General features: G+C 46.6%; 1 long non-coding RNA gene across 1 annotated transcript in view; it reads left to right on the forward strand.

Moving 5' to 3' along the window:
• The window catches only part of LOC124716666, a 253915-nt gene extending 230567 nt beyond the window's left edge, over nucleotides 1–23348 (forward strand). The window contains exon 3 of the long non-coding RNA XR_007005659.1: nucleotides 23309–23348. This is a non-coding gene — a long non-coding RNA (uncharacterized LOC124716666). The remainder of the gene's footprint in view (nucleotides 1–23308) is intronic.
• The last annotated feature ends 1041 nt before the right edge of the window (nucleotides 23349–24389 follow it).

The raw sequence follows: 24389 nt of genomic DNA on the forward strand, positions 1-24389 counted from the left end.
GGCTGTCCATCGCACATTAAGATTACCCACCTCTGACTAGGTAGCACAGCATGTGCTTCGCTGAGTCAACTTTTACTAGTCATACGCCATTGAGGACCGTGAATGTCTCGAAGATGTTCCATTCAATTCTGCGTGCTCGCGGGGGCCGTAAATGGTATTAGGCAAGTACACGTTTCTCTGGCTCTTCAGGGTTTTAGCTCGGCTGCGGCAGCTCCACGTGTGGATCGTCAGGTCACAACGACCTGCCACTGTGGGATGTTGCGGCCGGTGTAAGTACACGAGCGCCTGCATCCCGGCACACACTGCAGGTGCGGCCGCCATTGTTTAGAGATCGAGGCGACGAGAAACCGACGTCAAACAGGCGTCGTTCGCGAGAGCCTGAGTAGTGCGTAAACTGCGATTCTCAGAATAGGCGTCGCTGCAGAGTAAGCGCGGCCACGGCTGGGAGGTTTGTGCTACAGGGGCTCTAACGACTCAGCTGTTTGTAGTGAGCGGAAAATACACTGCCCAACAAGAAGCACTAGGGAGGACGAAACGAAATGAACTTTCACGGGTTGAGAGACATGTAGGCCTAGAGTTTTTTCAGTGAATAAAGTATCGAGTCAAATTTAAAAATAACTTCGTAGTATGAGCCCACTCATCCGTATGACGCTACATCTGCTCTGGCCCGTGTACATGCACGGCTTCTGTTTGGAAAGATGTCACCAAGCCATCCCATCCTCTCCTGAGACCAGCTGGCCCGGAACTGTTATAGTTGGTCCTTGATGTCCCGGATACTGTCACTGTGACGTGTTGTACTGTCACTGTGACGTCAGAGCTGGTCCCAGACATCTTTTGTCGGAGACAAAACAAGCAGCTTAACGTAACACAGACCGTTTATATAGACACGTGTCATGTTCGAATTGGCATTGGCCTGTTGAAAATGTCACCACTATTTTGTCACCGAACAGGATGTTACACATGAGGACGCAGGACATCAGAGTTCCTTCAGTCTCTGTGAACTGCGGAGTGAAGTCGTACCCGATGGCTCCCCATGCCGTGGACGCCAGGAGCAACACAGCAGTGCCTTTTCAAAACACTGGAGAAATGGGACCTCTCCCAAAGTCTCACCTTCAGTCATACTCGGCAAGGGTGGTCATCCGAGGGAGTGCAGGACGGCGGTTCACGACGCACCACCGGTTCATCCTTCCCGTTCGCGACGCAACTCCAGACGGCAGCCTCCTTATAACAGTGTATTTTCCTTGTCCGGCTGCACCAAGCCTCCGACCAAGAATGTTGTAGGGAGTCCAGTCCTCGTTTTCGGACTGCGAGCACAGATGTGAAGGCGTTGCTTGTGTAGAATGCGGCGTTCTGCGCTTTTGATGGCCACACGTGGATTCCGGAACCTTGACGACGAATATTCCTGCCCTCACGTTTCCATGCAGTCCATAGGACCACTGCCACACCCAAACACCACACGAAACTGGATACTGCGCGAGTTGGAATGCCGGTCAATTGGATACCCACGATTAGCCACTTTTCAAACTTTGTCACTTGTTGATAACGTTGTCTCCCCCACGAGTATGCCGCATCTTCTACATCTAAATATTTAATCCGCAAGGTACCTTACGGTGCGTGGTGGAGGGTACCCTGTAGCACCACTAGTAGTTTCCTTTCCTGTTCCACTAGCAAATAGTGTGAGGGAAAAATGACTGTCTATGTGCCTCCGTATGAGTTCTTATTTCTCCTATCTTATCTTCGTGGTCCTTACGCGCAATGTATGTTGGCAACAGAAGAATCGTTCGACAGTGAGCTTCAAATACCGGTGCTCTAAAGTTTCTTAACTGTGTTTCTCGGAAAGAACGTCGCCTTCCCTCCAGGGATTCCCATTTGAGTTCCCGAAGCACATCTGTAACACCTACGTGTTGTTCGAACCTACCGGTAACAATTCTAGAAGCCCACCTCTGAATTGCTTCGACGTCTTCTTTCAATCGGAGACCTTGTACGGATCCCAAACACTCGGGGAGTACTCCACAATAGGTCGCACTAACTTTATATATGTGGTCTCCTTTACAAATGAACCACAATCTCCCGAAATTCTCCCAATAAACCAACGTCTTCCCTACCACAGTTCTCACTTGCCCGTTGCATCTCATATCGCTTTGGAAAGTTACACCCAGATATTTGAACGACCTGACTCTGTCAAGCACGAGACTGGTAATACAGTATCCCAACAATATAGGTTTGATCTTCCTACTCCACCGCATTAAGTTACATTTTTCCACATTTTGGGCTAGCTGCTATTCAAATAATGCTTCAAATGGCTCTAAGCACTATGGGACTTCACATCTGAGGTCATGAATCCCCTTGACTTAGAACTACCTAAACCTAACCAACCTAAGGACATCACACACATCCATGCCCGAGGCAGGATTCGAACCTGCAACCGTAGCAACCTCGTGGTTCCGGACTGAAGCGGCTATAACCGCTCGGCCACAGCGGCCTACTAGCTGCGATTCAATAGTTTTGTCTAAGTCGTCTTGTGTCCATCTACATTCCCTTAACTTCGACACCTTAGCGTACACCACGGCATCATCAGCAAATAGCCGCAGATTGTTGCCCACCCTGTCCACCAAATCATTTATGTATACAGAGAACAACAGCGGTCCTGTCACACTTCCCTGGGGCCCTCCTAACGATACTCTTGTCTCTGATGAACACTCACCGTCGAGGACAACGTACTGGGTTCTGTTACTTAAGAAGTCTTCGAGCCACTCACATATCTGTGAATTTATTCCATTTGCTCGTATCTTCGTTACAGCGAGAAATAGGGCACCGTGTCAAATGCTTTCCGTAAATCTAGAAATATGGAATCTGGCTGTTGCCCTTTATCCATCGTTCTCAGTATATCATGCGACAAAAGCGCATTCTGAATCTCGCAGCCGGTCGGAGTGACCGAGCGGTTCTAGGCGCTACAGTTGGGAACTGCGAGACCGCTACGGTCGCATGTTCGAATCCTGCCTCGGGCATGGATGTGTGTGATGTCCTTAGGTTAGTTAGGTTTAAGTAGTTCTAAATTCTAGGGGACTGATGACCTCAGATGTTAAGTCCCATAGTGCTCAGAGCCATTTGAACCATTTATTTGAATCTCGCACGAGGGATGTTTTATAAACCCAAGCTGATTCGTGGACATAGGCTTCTCAGTCTCAGGAAAGTTTATTATATTCGAACTGTGAATATTTTCACGGATTCTGCAGCAAACAGAAGTTAGGGATATTGGTCTGTAATTTCGCTGGTCCGTTCTTTTCCCTTCTTATATACAAGAGTCACTGTGCCTTTCCCCAGTCTCTTGGGAGTTTGTCCTCGACGAGAATATCTGCTTCACAGTAATCACTCATAATCTAATGTTGTTGGTGTATCTTATAGTCCCCAAGAGACCTGGTAACAACACTAGACATAAACAACATTAATACAGTCTAGTAGCCGTTTTACCTGTCACAAAGTCTTGCAATTGTGACAATTTACATACCTGCCTATGGTGTGTAAGTGTACGATATTACGATGACATCGTATTAAGTCTTCTTGGTGCTTTCCTGTTTTGGTGGGATTGTATTCGTCATTCCCGCCAGACATCGGTCTAATACCGTCGAACGTAGGGTCTAGCCTTGTTGCTGGTCCAAACACAGTGAGGAAGACAGTCCACAAGTTTGCTCATGCAAGCCATATACAAGTGAAGCAATTTACTGATTAGATCCCTAACAGGTAACAAAATGCGAGGAGGTTTATTAATATTTTTTTCCCGCTGTTCCAAATAGTGCCAGACATGTTCTGCGGGATTAAGATGGCTCAAGTGCGACATAGTGCCTCAGCGTTCGTCTCAGCAGGCAGGTACGCATGCAGCCCTGTGAACACACGTCTTTTCACCTTGGAAGACAGGACTGTGCACAGCGAACTGTCCATTAAGATGTATAAAAAGAGTAACATTTTCTTACGACTAGACGAAACTACAACGGTCGGGTTTAACTTTGGGTTCTCTGTTTCTTCTGGGAGAGTGTTCACCGAGCTACAACATACCAAATATTACTTCAATGTGTTACGTGAATTAATAAAAAGATTTGTTGACCTTGATGAAATCTTTTCCCATAAGAGTGCTTGACAATTTACAAATGTCATTGATTATTAAAGCATCCCTTGATCGATACAATCAGAACCTGTTCTCCCGAACTACAATGTTGAACACTTACAAAGGTACGTGTCTATCAGACACGTGTCCGCCCCAGTAGCTGAGTGGTCAGCGTGACGGATTGCCGTCCTCTGGGCCCGGGTTCGATTCCCGGCTGGGTCGGAGATTTTCTCCGCTCAGGGACTGGGTGTTGTGTTGTGTTCATCATCATTTCATCCCCATCCGGCGTGCAGGTCGCCCAATGTGGCGCCGAATGTAATAAGACCTGCGATATGGCGGCCTGACCTGCCCCGCGAGGGGCCTCCCGGCCAATGACGCCAAACGCTCATTTCCATTTTCCATCAGACACGTGACTGACACTGGTTGCACTCGATGACATTGACACCTACAGCTGACGTCATAGACGGGGGCGCAGCGCTTCCACACTTGGCTCTATAGTGATCTCTGTGTGAAGGCGCTGGCGTACTGAGAGGCAGAGCGTGTGTTCTTCAGCCTTTCCCATTGCGGAATACAGCGGGGGATTGCTGATGTCTTTGATATCGATGTCCACTGCCGACTTTTCTCCGGTGCTGTGATCTATGGGTGATACCACACATTTGGTCATCGAGACTGTTAAAATGAATACCCTAATTGAGTTCCATGGTAACTTAAGTAACTGGGTGCGGATGATGGTACAGAAAGCACATCCAAAACACCAAGTAGCCACATCCGTCCTAAACTACAACTTCCACATACTGCAGGTTAAGCACCTGATTTGGCCATTTTAAAAGGGCCGAAATGCGACTGTCGGATTGCATCACATGCGAGCATGCAGCCATTGTCCATTTCCTGCGTTGCTTTTCCCGCTGAAGATGTGGAGCTGTATGGGTCACTGTGAGAAATGGCCTTTTGTGTGATAGTCGACTCCAAATATTCATTGAATGCAATTCCTTCTCAATGTGCTCAGAGACTGAGTGCGGTGGACCTGCATTCACTGAGGGCAGCAATCGCTGCTGACTTTTCGAGTGTCATTAACAAGGGGTGAAAAAATGGCTCTGAGCACTATGGGACTTAACTTCTGAGGTCATCAGTCCCCTAGAACTTAGAACTACTTAAACCTAACTAACCCAAGGACATCACACAGAGCCACGCCCGAGGCAGGATTCGAACCTGCGACCATAGTGATCGCGCGGTTCCAGACTGTAGCGCCTAGAACCGCTTGGCCAACCAGGCCGGCAACAAGGGGTGACAATAGCTGTAGGTTTCTTTTGGTTGGGTTGTTTACGTGACCACTGTTCTGACACACTGTTACAATGCAGGGTGTTGTACGCCATTCTTTATAGATCCACTTGCCACTCTGCGTTCATACACCAGCAAATCTGGCAACTTCATTCATGGTGCGATTATGGGCGTATACAAACGCGATAGCTGCTCTGTCACGGCAAGCCATCTTTATGCACTCATTCCGTACAAGTGACTGGCACATACAGATCAGTTCTCAGCAGTGGTTCACGTCCGCAGTGGTGGGACGTATGACTGGCTGGTGCTCGTCTTGCCCCAACGACAGCGCTACAAAGCGACCAGTGTGCTCCTCTGATGGTTTCATTGAATTTTGTCAGGTGAGATCATAGCGCGAGGAGAAGCGTCGAGGCTACGTGTGACTGCCGGATGTGGGCGGACTTTAAGCCCCAGCCTGACGTGAAATTGCTGGAGTTTGGCGGCACTAATCGCCCCCGGACGCCGTGCAGATTGGAGGAGGACCGCAGCTCTCCTCGCGCCACGTGGACAGTTTCCATCACACGCCACGACGGCGGCGGGCAGGCAGCAGTAAACAGCTGTCCGTGTGACGCGAGCGGCAGGTGTGTCGTGTCGCCGGCCGCTGCTTCGCGAGTAAAACCGGCGCGAGGCGCGGGCAGTTTTCGCCGGTGTGGTCGGACGGGCGAAAGACTGACAGAACGCAGTCTTCAGACTGCACTGCGCTTCCACACGGACGCCTGGTGGCTGTCCTCCGGCACGTGGGAACACTGCTTGCGTCAGCGGGCCGCCGCCTCGGCAGCTGGCGCTCCGTACGGTAAGGTCCACCTGTCTACATCTACATCGACATCCATACTCCGCAGGCAACCAGATGGTGTGGGGCGGAGGGTACTTTGAGTACCTCTATCGGTTCTCCCTTCTGTTCCAGTCCCGTATTCTTCGTGGAAAGAGAGATAGTCGTATGCCTCTGTGTGGGCTCTAATCTCTCTGAGTTTATCCTTAGGCTGCGTTCACACTGCCGGCCGGGCCGGGCCGGGCTGACGCGTACTGGCTCGGCTCGTGCCTAGCCAGCTCAGGCCGACGAGTAGTGCATTCACATTGCGCGCCGCGCCGAGCCGGGACGGCGAAATGGGGGAAAATTCACTTCTCCGATTTTCATGTTTTAAAAATTCTTTGCGGTATGTATGACTTCGCCACATCGTTTTATGAACTTATTTTTTCCTTAAAAGCGTTACTTACGTCGTGAAAAAAGAAAAAGTCTACTTTTCGTTTCGCGTGATTTCTAAGTTTCGTAACGCTTCCCAACCGATTTTGAAGAAAGTATGCAGCTAAAGAATCTGATTTTTGTACATGTGGTAGTGCAACATCTTAGCTTCGCATTGAATCATTTATCTTTCCATATTTCTTAACAGTCATTGTGAAATGATGCTATTTGTCAACGTTGTGCACTTGATTTACAAATCTTGTAGTGAAAAAGTTATGTAGCGGGTAGCTTACTGTTAGATCCGTTTTAGACCATACATTGTTGGGAATGAAATGTAGCTAAAAGTACCAAAAAGTTTTTGAAATGATAATGATACTGATATCTGTCTCTGGTCTCAAGTAATGCGAGCTATTCAGTGGCGTCAGTGCCGCGTCCGCAAGCCACGGAGTTCGCGCGGTTACAGCTTGGTTTAGTGTAGTCATATAATGCAGCACAGAAAAAAACTAATTACTAGTAATCAGCGCAGACCTAGTGCCGGCCCCTCTTATTATTTTAATGGTCTCATTCTCTAGATAAATCCAAATGTATAAGAATTTTTCCCTCGGCTACTGGACAATCATCTGCTATGCTTTTATAATTGGCCACACATTGCATCACAAAAGACAAACAATTATTTGTCATCAACATCCTGCAATTAGTATGATGTAAATTTCGTATTTCGAACTAAAAGATAACTGAAGCGCAATTCTGTAGTCTCGTTGTCTACTTTGGCACAAAAAATAATGGAGAGTTAATGAAACTACTATAGATCGGCACAGATGTGCGTTTCATTGTTCTTCATTCTTTTTTTTTTTTTTTTCTTCCTTGGCTGGCTGCGCTGCACTGTCAAGGTAATTCCCACTCTTTGGCTAAATGGCTGGCGGGAGGCCAAATAAATAAAATTTAAAAAGATCCCCACCCTTCGACAGCTGACAAGCAAGCCAGTAGAAAACGCAGCTGCAGTCAACAGTTGCTCGCCTTTAGCTAGTCTGTGCTGTCGTGTAGAACAATGACTTCACTCTTTTATTGGTATTGTTTTGACTCTGCAGTAACTCGTCGAGTTTTGGAGTACAGAAGAACTAGGAGGTTATGGATTCATCCCATAAATAGCGACAGACATTTAGGAGAGTTTTTTTCTTTACATGAAGAACTTAAAAACTATCCTGAAAAATTTTATTCAAATTGCGGAATGAATCATAATACATTTCAGTATGTGCTGCAGAACATTCAAGACAAAATTTCTAAACAGAACACAAATTTTCGCAGAAGTATAACAGCAGAAGAAAAATTGTGTATAACGATAAGGTAAGATTCGTTAGTACACAGTTTTTGGTTTGCAGTAGAACTTTGTACAGCATTCACTACCTCCAGTTAATTGTAGTCATGCTTTTGTATTTTAAATTTCACAAACGCTTACCTCTGAGGGGAAGAGTGTTTATGGGACTCCTGAGAATCATTAGGAAGTAATTAGCTTCGTCATTTTGGGGAATGTCTTGCTGTGCCTTCAACGAAGAATCGCAGAAATACTCCTTCAGAATTTTCCAACTTTTTTCTTCTTTTTTCTTCATGATGCAGCGCTTGGCAGTGGTCGTGGTTCATCATGTGGAGCCACTGATGACCTCACAGAATTCTTTTCATTTCCTTGTAAGATAGACAGATTGATAGGCGAAGAGTTTTGAGATAATGGTCTATGACTTGGTGGTTCTATTTCCACTGATAAGGAACTGCCACAGCATGACTTTACAATGCATTATCATCTGGTAGGGACACATTTCCGTCCCTCAGTGACACTCATATCTGTCTCCGTTTACAAGTAAATGCGAACTATTCAGTGGCGGCAATGCCGCGATCGCTGGCAAGCTATTGTTGTAAATGCATGTAAATACGGTAGATTAAATAAATGAAATAAAAGTAATTTCGCATGTATCATCATAATAAACGTAATTTTTCCTCACTGATTGTGAAATGTGAGGTAACATCTTAAAATAAAAGACGTGTGCAGTCACACTTGTGAAGAAAGCAGAAGGGAGACGTGTGATGCGTGTACTGCAGAAGCTGTAGTGCTGCTCCACAGGCTCGCGCCTGCGGTCGGCTCGCGCCGGCAATATTAAACACTCGGAATGTCGCCGGCTCGGCTCCGGGAGGCTCACGCCGTGTCGGCGCGGCCCGGCCGCCAGTGTGAACACCGCAATTCGGAACCATGCGTTTGATATCGAAGCGGACGGCGGCCCGGCCAGGCTCGGCTCGGCCCGGCCGGCAGTGTGAACGCAGCCTTACGGTATCTTCGCGGGATATACATAGGAGGGAGCAATATACTGCTTGACTCCTCGGTGAAGGTATGTTCTCGAAACGTCAACAAAAGCCCGTACCGAGCTACTGAGCGTCTCTCCTGCAGAGTCTTCCACTGGAGTTTATCTATCATCTCCGTAACGCTTTCGCTATTGCTAAATGGCTGTAATCAAGCGCGCTGCTCTCCGTTAGATCTTCTCTATCTCTTCCATCAACCCTCTCTGGTACGTATCCCACACTGCTGAGCAGTATTCAAGTAGTGGGCGAACAAGCGTACTGTAACCTACTTCTTTGTTTTCGAATTGCCTTTCCTTATGATTCTTCCAATGAATCTCAGTCTGGCATCTGCTTTACCCAAGATTAATTTTATATTGTCATTCCATTTTAAATCACTCCTAACGTCTACTCCCAGATAATTTATGGAATTAACTGCTTCCAGTTGCTGACCTGCTATATTGTAGCTAAATGATAAAGGATCTTTCTTTCTATGTATTCGCAGGACATTACACTTCTCTAGCCGGCCGCGGTGGTCTCGCGGTTCTAGGCGCTCAGTCCGGAACTGTGCGACTGCTACGGTCGCAGGTTCGAATCCCGCCTCGGGCATGGATGTGTGTGATGTCCTTAGGTTAGTTAGGTTTAATTAGTTCTAAGTTCTAGGGGACTGATGACCTAAGATGTTAAGTCCCATAGTGCTCAGAACCATTTGAACACTTCTCTACATTGAGATTCAGTTGCCATTCCCTACACCATGCGTCAATACGTTGCAAAATGGGTCAAATGGCTCTGAGCACTATAGAACTTAACTGCTGAGATCATCAGTCCCCTAGAACTTAGAACTACTTAAACCTAACCAACCTAAAGACATCACACATATCCATGCCCGAGGCAGGATTCGAACCTGCGACCGTAGCGGTCGCGCGGTTCCAGAGTGTAGCGCCTAGAACCGCTCGGCCAACCCGGCCGGCAATACGTTGCAGATCCTCCTGCATTTCAGTACAATTTTCCATTGTTACAACTTCTCGATATACTACAGCATCATCCGAAAAAAGCCTCAGTGAACTTCCGAAGGCGGCTAGAGTGGCCGAGCAGTTCTAGGCGCTTCAGTCTGGAACCGCGCGCCGCTATGGTCGCCGGTTCGAATCCTGCCTCAGGCATTGATGTGTGTGATGTCCTTAGGTTAGTTAGGTTTAAGTAGTTCTAAGTTGTAGGGGCTGATGACCTCAGAAGTTAAGTCCCATAGTGCTCAGAGCCATTTTTGAACTTCCGAACACTGGAAGTTCTCGGAGGCTGTCGCCGCGTCTGGTCCATCAGCTTCACACAGTGATGAGCCAACAACGTGATGACCACTTCCTTAACAATGTGCTGGTCAACCTTCGCAAAGTATTAAAGCACCCTTTCTGCGTGGTGGTTTTGCGAAGGTATCCGACTCCTGACATTTGCGCAGTTCTAGTAAACTACGATAGCTGTTTTGCCGCCGAAGGGCTGGTGCCCTATGGCACCCCAAACGTCTTTCTCTGGTAAATTTAGTAGTCAAGAAATCATTGCGAGTTCATTGTAATGTTCCTCAAACCACTGTAGCGTGAATCTGGCCTTTTGACATGGTTATCCTGCTGGGATATGCCATCACCATCAGGGAAGACAACAGCTGTAAAAGGATATAGGTGTCCCGTAATAATATTCACAATGGTGCCGTCTGTTATCACCACTGGTCCCATAGCATAATACTGCCACCATCGACCTGCCTCCACAGCACATTCCACGTTCCGAGCAAGCATTTGCCTGAATGGCTGCATATGCGGACACGACCATTCGACCCGGCGTGACAACAAATGTGGTTGATCCGACCATGAGACACGTTTCCATTGATCCACGGTCCAACCTAGACGATCCGATGGTAATTGGTTATGTCCTTGAGTGAATATGGGTACACACAGAGAGGGCCATGTTCAACAATGTTCGCTGAGCGGTATGCTCCGAAACATCTGTGCGTACAGTATCATTCTCCTGCTTTACAGAGCGAGCAGACCTCCAACCTCGATATTCTGTGATGAGACGCGGACGTCCAACGCCTTATCGAATGTTCAAATGTGTGCGAATTTCTAAGGGACCAAACTGCTGAGGTCATCGGTCCTTAGACTTATACACTACTTTAACTTAAAGTAACTTATGCTAAGAACTACATGCACACCCATGCCCGAGGGTGGACTCGAACCTCCGGCGGGAGGGGCCACGCAGTCCGTAACATGGCGCCTCTAACCGCGCGGCCACTCCGCGCGGCTACCCACGCCTTGTCGTCTACTAGTGTTTCACAGCCGTTGCACCTCTTTCCACAGACGCTCACGGCAGCAGGGCGTGAACAGATTGAGATGCTCGTTGCCAGGCACCGCGCCATACCGTTATGCCGTTTATTGTAGTCGCTTATCTCAGTGAGTTTCTCTGTTTGCAGCCCGTCATTAGAACAATTCCTCATTTGTCTCAGCTCCACTTACATGCTTTCGTTACCACATTATCTGCCCCCAATGTCACCACCTGCATTTAGTATCGCGGTGTGCAATGGTCACAAAGTTTCGGCTGCCATGTGCTGCGGGGAACTGGGGTACAACCGGGCAGCTAAAGAGAAAACCAAATAACAATGATACTTTTTACTGTTAAGATTTTATATGTGGCCGAGAAGTGAAATACCCATTCTCATAGATTCAGCTTTAAATTTTTTGATGTAAGTAAATATTTTTTTTAAATTTTCCATCCCTTATACCACCCCCCTTAGAGGTTCAATTTCGAGAAACAGAGAACCATGTATTTCTTTGTTTCTAACAGAAGTCAAATATGAATTTTGTTACATTTCCCTTTCAAATGCTTTCATAATGAAATAATTTCTAAAAACTTTCCATTACCTATTTCACTCTCTTGAGGGGGAGGTTGAATTTACATAAAACAAAAATAAAACACATTTTTTTAAATTTCTAACTGAGAAGTCAAACAGCAATTTTCATAGATGTACAGGGAACAGGCAAAATAATGTGAACAGTGGTAGTGATGGGATGGTCGTGTTGCCGGGAATTATATATATATGCGGCCCACCACTAAAATATCTTAATTTGAATATGGTCGGAGAGCAAACTCACCAATTTACATCTAAACATACGAGCTACGATATTTTGTTTTACATCTGCTTTATATATATATATATATTTGAATTACAAAAAACAAATACTAAAAAAAAGTTGCATGGCGCGAGATTCGATCCGGCGACCTTCAGATTACGAACCCGAGCGCTTACCGCTGCGCCACGACGCTGTACGAAATAGTAAATCGTAGAGAGTATTTCACCGCAACGGTTTCTTTTAACTGTCGATTTTCTCGACAACGGCTGAGAAGTGCATCTTGGTGCTTTGCCACATTACACCTCTGGCCATGAGCTTTTATTATGCGCAGTATGAACCGAATCTGAATTTCACAATTGGCGGCCTCCCCTTGTGAGACATGGGACACTCCGACAGGCATGCACGTCATCTTGCTTCCGCTCTGTGCAACCCTCAGGGGCCTACGTCTTACACTTCAAACACTTCTCGCAACCACCTCATTTTCTTGTTCACAAGTAGGTTTCTTTGCAAAGATGACATTCGTTTCACTCTCACCTTCGGAAGAGCTATATGCCTCACTGGTCTTCTGCCTCTTTTAAGATACTTTTGTTGCAGTGAGTTCAGTTTTGTTGTCAGACACCGTGTTCACGGCGCATCTTGCTCTTCACCTGGTTGATGACCATCTTTCGAATAACGAACTGGGTCTTTGCATTTTGTGTTGTTGCTGCTCTAGCATATGGAAGTCCGAACAAGTAAGCCTTTTCGTACTGGGTTGCCGCTCTTCCAGGATTGTTCAAAAGTCATGTCTGAACCGTGATTTATTTTCAAAGAATATTCTTAAGAATTTATTTTATTTACTAGCGATTCATCAAGAACATTAACGCATTTAATCACACTATGTAAGCATGGAAGTAGTTGCCATGGAGTAACTGATGAAATCATAACCAAATTCCTTTTAACAAATGGGAATTTTATTCACTTTAATAGTGCCTAACGCATTTTTTAAAAGAAACGGATTTGAAATTATAATCAGAAAACACCCTCTAAATATCAAAGTTACAATTTATTCAGAGGCAGAAAGGAACAAGTTTTGACTGTATGAGCTTTCGGGCAGAAGACCTTGCCACTCCCCTTTGATACGGCCGTAGTTACGACCGCTCACAACAGCCTCTGAAAGACTACACTGGTGCAAATCTGCAACACACCAGATAACTTTAAACTAAGAGTTTTAACAATTTACACAAGCTCACAAACTATGCACCCCCCGTAGGAGGGATGGAAATGGTACAAAACACTAACAATTAAAATATTGACCTTGCCACAGAAGGTGCAACTTGATTTTAACTTCCAAGAATAGTCTTACGGTGAAAGGGTGGCAATTTTATATACTAAAATGATCATTTAAATAAAAGCTCATGAAATGCAATCTTATATAAAATTCTACAAGGTTGGCCAAACAATAGTTAAGATGCTCTACAGTACACAGATACCGTCTGTCAAGATCATAGGCAATAATATCAAAGATTCCAAAGATCAAAACACATTTCAGGTATTAGGCCGCTACACTCCAAGCAATAAATTCGTTAACACACCAAATCCGACAAACATGACAAACGGAGCTACTAACGTACGGTAGATTGATAGGGAGATTACCGAACAACCCGAACCGCAGGTTGCTCTATGCCGCCTCTACTCTACACGGGAAAAACGGATCACCCAATTTATAAACAATCTCCTTCCCGCGGGTGGCAAACGAAGAAGAATGGTGGGACGACCCCAAATCAAAACGGCTGGAGACCTCACCAAGAAAATAAGTAGAATTTAACAAGAGTAAATCAAACAACATATCACCAATCACTTAACTTCTAAGAAACTGCGATTTCTCGAGAAGACCTGGCGCAGCACCCCAAATCGCTGTCCCGAACCGTCCGCTGCCAGCCGCTTCAACGGACGCAGGAAGGCGCGCCGATCTCCCGTCTCACGGCGTCGCAGATTGCAACGGCCAGACTTATGTCTCGGGTTGACTCCTGTTGCTCTCGTGTCGACCGCGAAGTCACTACTCCTCGCTATACGCCGCGGCCCACTGGACTCACGTGGCGACCTCACATGCGCCGACGTTCAAGACGGGCAAGTCATCTTGTACCTCAGTGCGCGACCTACCAACCGATCGATCCAACCGCCAACGACCATTGTCTGAGCAAACTCGAGCAGACGGGCGACCTAACGCGCAGACTCAGATGTAGGAACTAAGCCCCGACCGGGCGACCACTCGCTGAGTTCTCTTAATGGCGGAATGGAAAAACTCTCATTTGGCCACTTTAAAGGTTGACGCGAACGACAGACATACTAGCACTCCGAACGATAGACTAGCAAGCTGGGGACGAGAGACTGATCCAGACTGACCGATTGGCGAGCTCATAGCTCCCCTTAAATGCACGTGAACGGGCAACCTTTCCCCTTTCCCACCAGAGGGAGACACCAAAGCGGCGCCACCGCCAGAAACGGAGGGCGACTGCTTCACACTACGCGCTGCGGCGCGCTCTTCAAAACAGTAATTTTTACCACGGCTCAATGTCTTAATTTCCCGACCTTAGAAAGTGCTTAACGGTCCCATGACACTGACATCGAGCGGTTGCAATTTATTGGTTCAGTGTGGCACGAAGCAACAAATCTCGACACCATGTTATCTGGTAAGATCGATAACCTCCAATGTTTTCCCATGAATTGCACGGTAGTCCAGCAGCAGAAGAACTAGGTCACTGTTGGAAGGATTGGTGCGAGAAATGAAGTGATATAGTCACTGGACAAAGGTTTCAGCTTGCATCTATCCACTAGGATGACATACTGCTACAGTTCCTGGCAGTGTTCCGTCTAAAAGTTCCTCTTACTTCCCAAATTTAGGAAATACCACGTGTGAGGGAATGTAGTGGCCTGCTGCACAGACACAAATCACTGCTGTTAATATGTGCCTTCGCTCTTTTGACGTCGAGGCTCCCACCTGCCTTGTTTCCTTTTGGGCTGTAATCTTTAAATGTGACTTATCAGTACATCTTTGTCAACTTATAAACTTTATTGGGTGGGATTTTGTACTTGTCGAACCACTGGATAAAATTTCAAAGAACTCTGTAACAGCTGTTATTTATTTTATTGTTAAAAAGTCGACCCTGCATCACAACGTGAAGTCCGATTAGCTATTTACAAAACAATCTATTTTGTATGAACGTTAACCAACAACGACTACTTTGGCCAGAACTTAATTTTTATTCGAGGTAGTAAACCCAATGAGCTTTATTTTATTTACAATAAAAAATAATCAATATTGACAACATTTTCAGCTGGAGATGACAACAACTGCACTTTTCCCTATTTTACCGCCTTTGAAGTGGATCCTTCCCTTTGAGACATTTATGATACACATGAACAGCGATCTTAATCAAATAATGTGAAAGGAAACACTTCAACATCAGATACGAAGTATGCAAAAATGTAGTTTATGCCTAATAAGTACTTTCTTTGTTCATATATAATATTTATCAGTAGTGGCCTGTCTGAGCAAATGGTCTCAACCATGCGTTTCCATTATTTAAAACTGTTGACATTACAAACAGCACACGTTCAAATGTTTGGTTAATATAATACCTAAGTTATTGGTTTCTGCTGCATCACACTTCAGAAAGCACAGGGTGACAATCATTGGAATATATTTTAAAAAACGTAAATTAGTTGCAAACTACGGTGTGCACACCCTTTGTTCAACATGTAAACGTCACTAAAGGTATTGGGATTTAGTTATGACATGTTCTATATGTCTACCGTCACTGGCGATGTTGTGGCGCAGACGAATAGCGAAATTGTGCATGACCGGCTGAAGTGTCGGAACATCGATGCTGTCGATGATCTCATGAATGGCTGCCTTCAGCTCAACAATGGTTTTGGGGTTATTGCTGTACACCTAGTTTTTAATATAATTCCACAAAAAGGAGTCGCACGTTTTCAGATCCGGAGAATATGGCGGCCAACCGAGGCCCTTATCAGTGGCCTCTGGGTACCCCGGAGCCAGATTTCGGTGTCCAAAGCGCCCTTCCAGCCCCGATGAGGTCGAACTTCGTCTTGCACGAACCACATCTTGCCGAAATCAGGCTCACTTTGGATTATCTTCCGAAATCTGCTCGTACCGTTCTGTAGTCACCGTGCCATCGAAAATTGTCGCACCGATTTTCTGTGACTGGACACGACACACCACTCAGTCACCCGTTAAGGGTGAAGCGACTTGTCGATCGTAAAATGCGGGTTCTGAGTCGCCCAAATGCATCAATTTTGCTTATTGACGAACCCGTCCAAATGAAAGGGGGCTTCGTCGCTAAACAAAACCATACAATTCCCATATGCCCCTCGGCCAACCGTGCAGTGACAACGTCCTAACGCAAACCGTTCAGAAGTTATGACGATTTTAGTCCATATAGTCCAATAATTGTCACCCTGTTTGAGTACAGCATAGCCGAAATAATGGGGAATCAATTTTCTAATCTGCCTATGAATGTCTAGATCACGCTACATTGTTGACCAGATGCAACTGTATCATGACAGTTTTTTGCACTAGTCTCGAAATGTTCCATCGTGTTTCGGTCGAAAAATATGGAAAATGTGGGCGCAGAAGTGGAAATGACTTTCTTTTGCTTCCCAGAGACGCTTCTTGCCAACCATGTTATACACTACTGACCGTTAAAATTGCTACACCAAAAAGATATGCACCCGGGTTCCCGAGTTCGATTCCCGGCGGGGTCAGGGATTTTCTCTGCCTCGTGGTGACTGGGTGTTGTGTGATGTCCTTAGGTTAGTTAGGTTTAAGTAGTTCTAAGTTCTAAGGGACTGATGACCATAGATGTTGAGTCCCATAGTGCTCAGAGCCGTTTTTGAAGATATGCAGATGATAAACGGGTATTCATTGGACAAATATATTATACTAGAACTGACATCTGATTACATTTTCACGCAATTTGGGTGCATAGATCTTGAGAAATCAGTACCCAGAACAACCACATCTGGCCGTACTAACGGCCTTGTTACGCCTAGGCATTGAGTCAAACAGAGCTTGGATGGCGTGTACAGGTACAGCTGCCCATTTAGCTTCAACACGATACCACAGCTCATCAAGAGTAGTGACTGGCGTATTGTGATGAGCCAGTTGCTCGGCCACCATTGACCAGACGTTTTCAATTGGTGAGAGATCTGCAGAATGTGTTGGCCAGGACAGCAGTCGAACATTCTCTGTATCCAGAAAGGCCTGTACAGGACCTGCAACATGCGGTCGTGTATTATCATGCTGAAATGTGGGGTTTCACAGGGATCGAATGAAGGGTAGAGCTACGGGTCGTAACACAGCTGAAATGTAACGTCCACTGTTCAAAGTGCCGTCAATGAAAACAGGAGGTGACTGAGAAGTGTAACCAATGGCACCCCATGCCATCACGTCGGGTGATACGCTAGTATGGTGATGACGAATACGCGCTTCCAATGTGCGTTCACCGCGATGTCGCTAAACACGGATGCGACAATCATGATGCTGTAAACAGAAACTGGATTCATCCGAAAAAATGTCGTTTTGCCATTCGTGCACCCAGGTTCGTCGTTGAGAGCATCATCGCAGGCGCTCGTGTCTGTGATGCAGCGTCAAGAGTAACCGCAGCCACGGTCTCCGAGCTGATAGTCCATGCTGCTGCAAATGTCGTCGAACTGTTCGTGCAGATGGTTGTTGTCTTGCAAACGTCCCCATCTGTTGACTCAGGGATTGAGACGTGGCTGCACGATCCGTTACAGCCGTGCGGATAAGATGCCTGTCATCTCGACTACTAGTGATACGAGGCCGTTGGGATCCAGCACGGCGTTCCGTATTACCCTCGTGAACCCACCGATTCCATATTCTGCTAACAGTCATTGGATCTCGACCAACGCGAGCAGCAATGTCGCGATACGATAAACCGCAAATGCGATAGGCTACAATCTGACCATTATCAAAGGCGGAAACGTGATGGTAATCATTTCTCCTCATTGCACGAGGCATCACAGCAACGTTTCACCAGGCAACGCCGGTCAACTGCTGTTTGTGTATGAGAAATCGGTTGGAAACTTTCCTCATATCAGCACGTTGTAGGTGTCGCCACCGGCGCCAACATTGTGTGAATGCTCTGAAAAGCTAATCATTTGCATATCACAGCATCTTCTTCCTGTCGGTTAAATTTCGCGTCTGTAGCACGTAATCTTCGAGGTGTAGCAATTTTAATGGCCAGTAGTGTAGTTGCGTAGGACACGATGTGCGAGGATGGGAGGCAAGCTTACCACAGCTAGACTTCGGACCGCTGCTCGTCGCTGCTGCTCGAGAGTAGTGTTTGAAATTGGATTCTCCACTTTAGCACAGACCACAGGAGGTGTGTTTGGCGCCGGTGCCCGCCGTCCACACCGTCTCGCTCGGAAGTCGTCTCCCGCCTTGCGTGACGGGGGGCGTGTATTGGCCGACAAGGCGGGCCGAGGCGCGGCGCCCGGCCTGGGGCAGACCTCTACGCAGACACCCTGCAGTCACGCGAAAGCCGCGCGGGGGGGCCGCGCGAATGTGCAGGGGTGCATTTCTAAGCAGGGCGGCAGCGATCAGCCTCACGCGCGTGGCGGATGAGCGCTTCTCAGAGGACGAGGTGCCGCCGCGTCGCCACGAATCTCGCCGTAATTTCACGTGTTTTCTCATTTAATTTGTCTCGATACTACTGTTTTATCTTTGACCCAGTAAACACACACACTTTGAGCACAAAAAAGTATGAACGAAATACACTTCTCCCATGTCCCCTGCCCAAATGTTCAAATGTGTGTGAAATCTTATGGGACTTAACTGCTAAGGTCATCAGTCCCTAAGCTTACACACTACTTAACCTAAATTATGCTAAGGACAGACACATACTCACCCACGCCGAAGGAGGACTCGAACCTCCGCCGGGAACAGCCGCACAGTCCATGACTGCAACGCCTTAGACAGCCGTCTCCCTGCCTTGCTTCTTCTGAAGACTATGTAGCTAGCCTTAATTACCTCAGCAAGTACAGCAGTACGCTCTCTATCCTTCGTGTAATCTCTTAGCGAAACAGCTCCTAATGCAACTTGAAGTACCTCGGAACATTATGGTGAAGCTTCTGCCAACAACGACGTTTATTTTCATTTCTCCTGACGAAGGAGAGAGCGCTTAAACGTCACACCGAATGGCCTTAAACGGAAATATCACGAGCTGTGGCCCCCATCTGTGCGTCGAAAACTCAGTATACTGCAGTTCAGCGACGTCCTTCTGATTATGTTTCAATCTCTCTCTCTCTCTCTCTCTCTCTCTCTCTCTCTCTCTCTGAAAACTGTTTTCCGCAGTTAACTGTTAATAGGACCGGCGGTCGCTTGTTCTATCATTATCAGGTTACCTTCCATTCAGAGGCTGTTGCACGCAGTGACTGTTATTTTGACCTGTAAATAATAGATTTCACAGATCAGTGAACTGTGAATGAAGCCCGACCCTCAGGCATTACATGCATTGATCAAAAATGATAGTCCATTGAGAATGGCTAGTTTCTAGCTGAAATCTAGGGCTGCCAATAAAAATTCCAAAGGACTACTGTTCTATCATTGTTACATACCTACATCTACATGTATACTATGTAAGTTACTGTACGGTACATTACGGAGTGTGCCTTGTACCACTACCGGTCATTTTCCTTCCTTTTCAACGCGCACATACAAGAGAGAAAAACGACTGTCTACGTGTCTCCGCAAGAATCCTAATTTCTCTCAACTTGTCTTCACCGTCCTTGCACTAAATATACGTCGGGGACAGTAGAATAGTTCTGCAGTCATCTGCAACTGCCAGTTCTCTAAATTTTCTCAACAGTGTTCCACGAAAAGAACGTCATCTTCCCTCCACGCATTTCCATTTGCGTTCACGAACACTCGCGTGTCGGTCGAACATACCGGTAGAAAATCTAGCAGTCTGACTCAGATTTACATCGATGTCCTCCTTCAACCCTACCTGGTGCGGATCTCAAATACTCCAGCAGTACTCAAGAATGGGTCACACTACTGTTCTAAACGAGGTCTCCTTTATAGATGTACCACAATTTCCTAAAATTATCCCAGTAAACCGAAGCAGAGACAATAAGGAGATAATCGTTCTTCCTGCCGACAAAGGAAATGCCACAGTCATCCTTGAGAAACGCGACTACGAACACAAGATGCTGCAATTGCTAGACGGTCCATCATATCGGAAAATCAACACAGACCCGACCAGGAAGATACAACAAAGCACCGCCACCTTCCTGAAAAATGGCTCGCTCGAGGACAAGGACATCAAAAGACTTCAGCAACGTTCGGCGGTAGCTCCGAGGATATATGGTCTCTCAAAAACGCACAAAGAAGGGATGCGAGCCATAGCCAGCAACATAGGGGCACCGACGTATATTTTGGCGCAGCACTTGGCGGGCATGCTAAGACCTTATGTGGGGAAATGTGCGCACCATATCCGGAACTCAAAGAAGATGACAGTACAAGAATCCGACATCATAGTCAGCTTCGATGTCGTCTCATTATTCACATGTGTCTCGCTGGAAGATTCTCTCCAATTAATCAGTGAGAAATTCGGGCCTAAACTGACTCAACTGTTCAATGGTCTTCAATGGTCAATAGTACGAGCAGACCGACGGAGTAGCCATGGGGAACCCGCTGTCCCCAGTGATGGCCAACCTGTTCATGGAGAGTTTCGAAGAGGAAGCACTGGAAGCCGCCGAACTGAAACCTGTACGCTTCTTTCGCTACGTGGACGACACGTTCGTCATCTGGCCACATGGACAGGAACAGCTACAGATTTTTCTACAACATCTAAATTCGGTCCACAGTAACCTTCGGTTCACCATGGAGACTGAGAAAGATGGAAAACTACCCTTTCTTGATGTCCTAGTGGAACGTAGGTCTGATGGCTCACTGGGTCACAGTGTGTACCGCAAGCCTACACACACTGACCTGTACCTACATGCCTCCAACTGCCACCATCCGGTGCAGCTTAATGGAATGCTCAGAACCTTGGTACATAGAGCATACTCGATCTCTGATGAACAGAATTTGCCAACGGAACTCAAACGCCTGGAGACCGTGTTCCGCAAGAATGGGTGTGGCAAGCGCCAAATCCAAAGGGCTTTCCGACAACAGAAGTAGAGCAAGAACCGAGATGAAGAACAACCCGAAGAAGAAAAGCAAGCTCTTGCCCTTCTGCCGTTTGCTGGCAACGTGTCTTCAAAAATAGGGAGACTGTTAAGGCGACACGAGATTGATACAGTCTTCCGACCACCAGCAAAGATTCGTGACCTACTAGGAACGGCAAAAGATGACGTAGGCCTTAAGAAAGCGGGCGTATACAAAATCCAGTGCGGCTGTGGCAAATCCTACATCGGCCAAACAGTTCGCACGGTCGAGGACCGATGCAAGGAACACGAACGTCACACCCGCTTACGCCAACCCAACCATTCGGCCCTAGCAGAAGACTGCATTGAAACCGGACATACAGCGAAATTCGAAGAGACAAAAATCCTGACTGCCACAAGTGCCTACTGGGACAGTATCTACAAGAAGGCCATAGAAATTCTAGTAACAGATAACCTCATCAACAGGGACACCGGGTTTCAACTTAGCAAGGCCTGGAAACCATTATTAAACACCATCAAAGAGCAACGGCGCGAGCGAACGCGAGATCCTTCCGCCACGGCGGACGGAGATGAACAGCGCCTACCACCAGGCGTGGCTGCAGCTACCCTCCTCCCCCCCTTCCCACCCCGCGGCGCTCCGCCGGCCGTCCGCGCCGGGGTACGACTCGGAACCCCGCGGACATAAATACCACGGACACAGCGCAGACAGAGCATTCCATCAGCACCACCTGATGATGGCGGAACGGTTATCCGCCGATATATCGTGGAACTTCGACGAACGGATCCGGCTGGACACCCGAGAACCTTGGATGCAGCACATTCGCCGAGAAAGCCTCAGATCACTTACGTTAACAACTCACTCAAACCACCCAACTTCGGTGATGTCATGGGAACCGGTGTTACCACTACAGCCCGTGGCCTGTCAGGAAATGGACCAGTGCCCGGTTTGGGTCGACATATTTCAGCTGCAGAGTGGAGTGTCGCTTTGTCGTCTTCAGTGATGAGAATAGGTTTTGTCTGTATGCGACTGATCGACGTACACGTGTATGGCGTAGACCTGATGAGCAGCCTGTCCCAGAATTCATTCGCCCACGACAGGCAGGTCCCAGCCCAGGCTTCAGGGTGGGAGGGGGGTGGGGGGGGGGGGCTTAGTTACAACTCACGGTCACATTTCTCCTTTCTGCGCCCGCAGCACTGAGCGCTCTGTTATCCCCGTGCTGCTGACAGGAGTCTGATGAACTTCTTCAACAGGACAATGCACGTGCACCTGTGGCTTCTACTTGCTGTTCATGGTGCACAGCAGCCCTGGTCGCCAACATCACCAGATTTCTTGCCAACTGAACACGTGTGAGATATGACGAGGCAGGAACTTAATTCGCTCTCCATACCCGGTGCGAATCGTTGCCGATATGCAACAAAATGTGGACAGTGCTTGGGAACATCTATCGCTCCGTACATTCAGCATCTTCACGACCATTTGCATGCGAGAATACATGTCTGTGTTGTCACCTGAGAGGTTTCCATGTGTTGACTGATGGGGCACCCTTTACTATGACATGTGTGTTTGGTTTGGTCTGAATTTGTTACTATATGCTTCTGCAAAAATGAAGTTCGTGTCACATGACTTGACAATAAAATGACCCCGTCTTTGACGTTGTATTTTTTTCGGGCGCCACTTAGTGCTAGTCCCGATTAAGCTAGTACGATGTGTACCATCCATACCATTGATGCTATCCCTAATAAATGACCTCTAGGACGAAAGCAAGATTTAACTAACTTGCTGAAAAATAAAGCAACATCTTCGGAAGACGAAGTAGATTTATCCACTGGTCGAGTTCTTCAGTTTCAGAGTGGCGTTCCGTGTCCTTCGCCAAAGATCTTTAAAAAGCTGTCTACGTATAAGCTAGGAAATTTGCTGCCTTGAGCGAATTCATAAGCAACTTCGTGACTAATAATGTTCACTGTAAGCAGGCCCTGTTTTTGCTGTACACCCATAACTTCTTCACTGTTCTGTACTCATTTTAAGGTGTCATTTCACTGCAAACGAGAAATTGTGTCTGACACGTGGTTTCCTTCTGTTTGCAGGGAATACGCGCACGAGACTACAGCACTGAGGTGAACGGTGAGTACAAATCACGAGGATGTAAGCTAAAATGTTAAAAAACAATTTCTTGCTTTGCGTTACGCAGTTTAGCCATGTGGCCAATTGCCATTGAGGGCATACTATACTATAGGATCTCTACGACCCCTAGACTGCTGAGGCTGTAGTGCGCTCCCTACCATGGAAAATTCTGTGAAGCCTCGCACAAATAAATCAGAGTGATTTTCGACTTAAAACCTTACAGTGCAGCATTTAAAGCTTTCTTTCATATAACTGTATAAAATGATTGTATAGAATTGTTTTATTTAATGAAATGAACTGATTAAAAAATGAGAAGAATCGTAATCCTTATGGTAAGCAACTCGCATTATTAACACCGCCACGGACGGCTACGTTTTTAAAAGCAGAACAAAACGTTGAGACTCATATCCTTGCAAAAACTGATATTTCAGATTTAAAAAGTAAGATCTTGTACCTGCAAGCGAACGGTGGTAATATAGGTATTACAACAATTAGTTTGTTTTTGCTAAATACACATTGTATTTCTTTAAGTAGGTTAGTTTATATAAACTTTTAATTTTCCGCTAAAACGCTCATTGCGTCACGCGTCTGTGTTATATCACGAGTCAGTAACCTGTCCATCAGGAGATGTGGAGTTTAAGACGTATTTTACCTTTCTCGCAATATCTCGTTAACGCATAAACTTAACGGAAATCAAAATGTCTTGAGAGTACTGAATTTCTGTTAACCACTCTTTTAAGAGTCTCAGTGATTATGGCTGCCGAACAAGCGGGCTTTTGACCGTGAGTGCGGCATTTGGGACTTGACGCCTGTACACGCGGGGTTTGAGAGGCGAACGGCGACTCAATCCGTACCAACTGTGCACTGGAAAATTCAGCCGAACAACGGCACGCGAGGTTTACAATTATAAGGCGGCACTAAACACAGTATTACAACAGACATTTTTTTTAATTTTTCGAGTTATGTGTGACGTACTTGCCTTCTGCCAATCCTCAGAATTCTGGCAAACAAAGGGTTTATTAAATGCGTAATCGATTTAAGGTC

This window comes from Schistocerca piceifrons, chromosome 9 (genome assembly GCF_021461385.2).
Source record: "Schistocerca piceifrons isolate TAMUIC-IGC-003096 chromosome 9, iqSchPice1.1, whole genome shotgun sequence".
NCBI lineage: Eukaryota > Metazoa > Arthropoda > Insecta > Orthoptera > Acrididae > Schistocerca > Schistocerca piceifrons.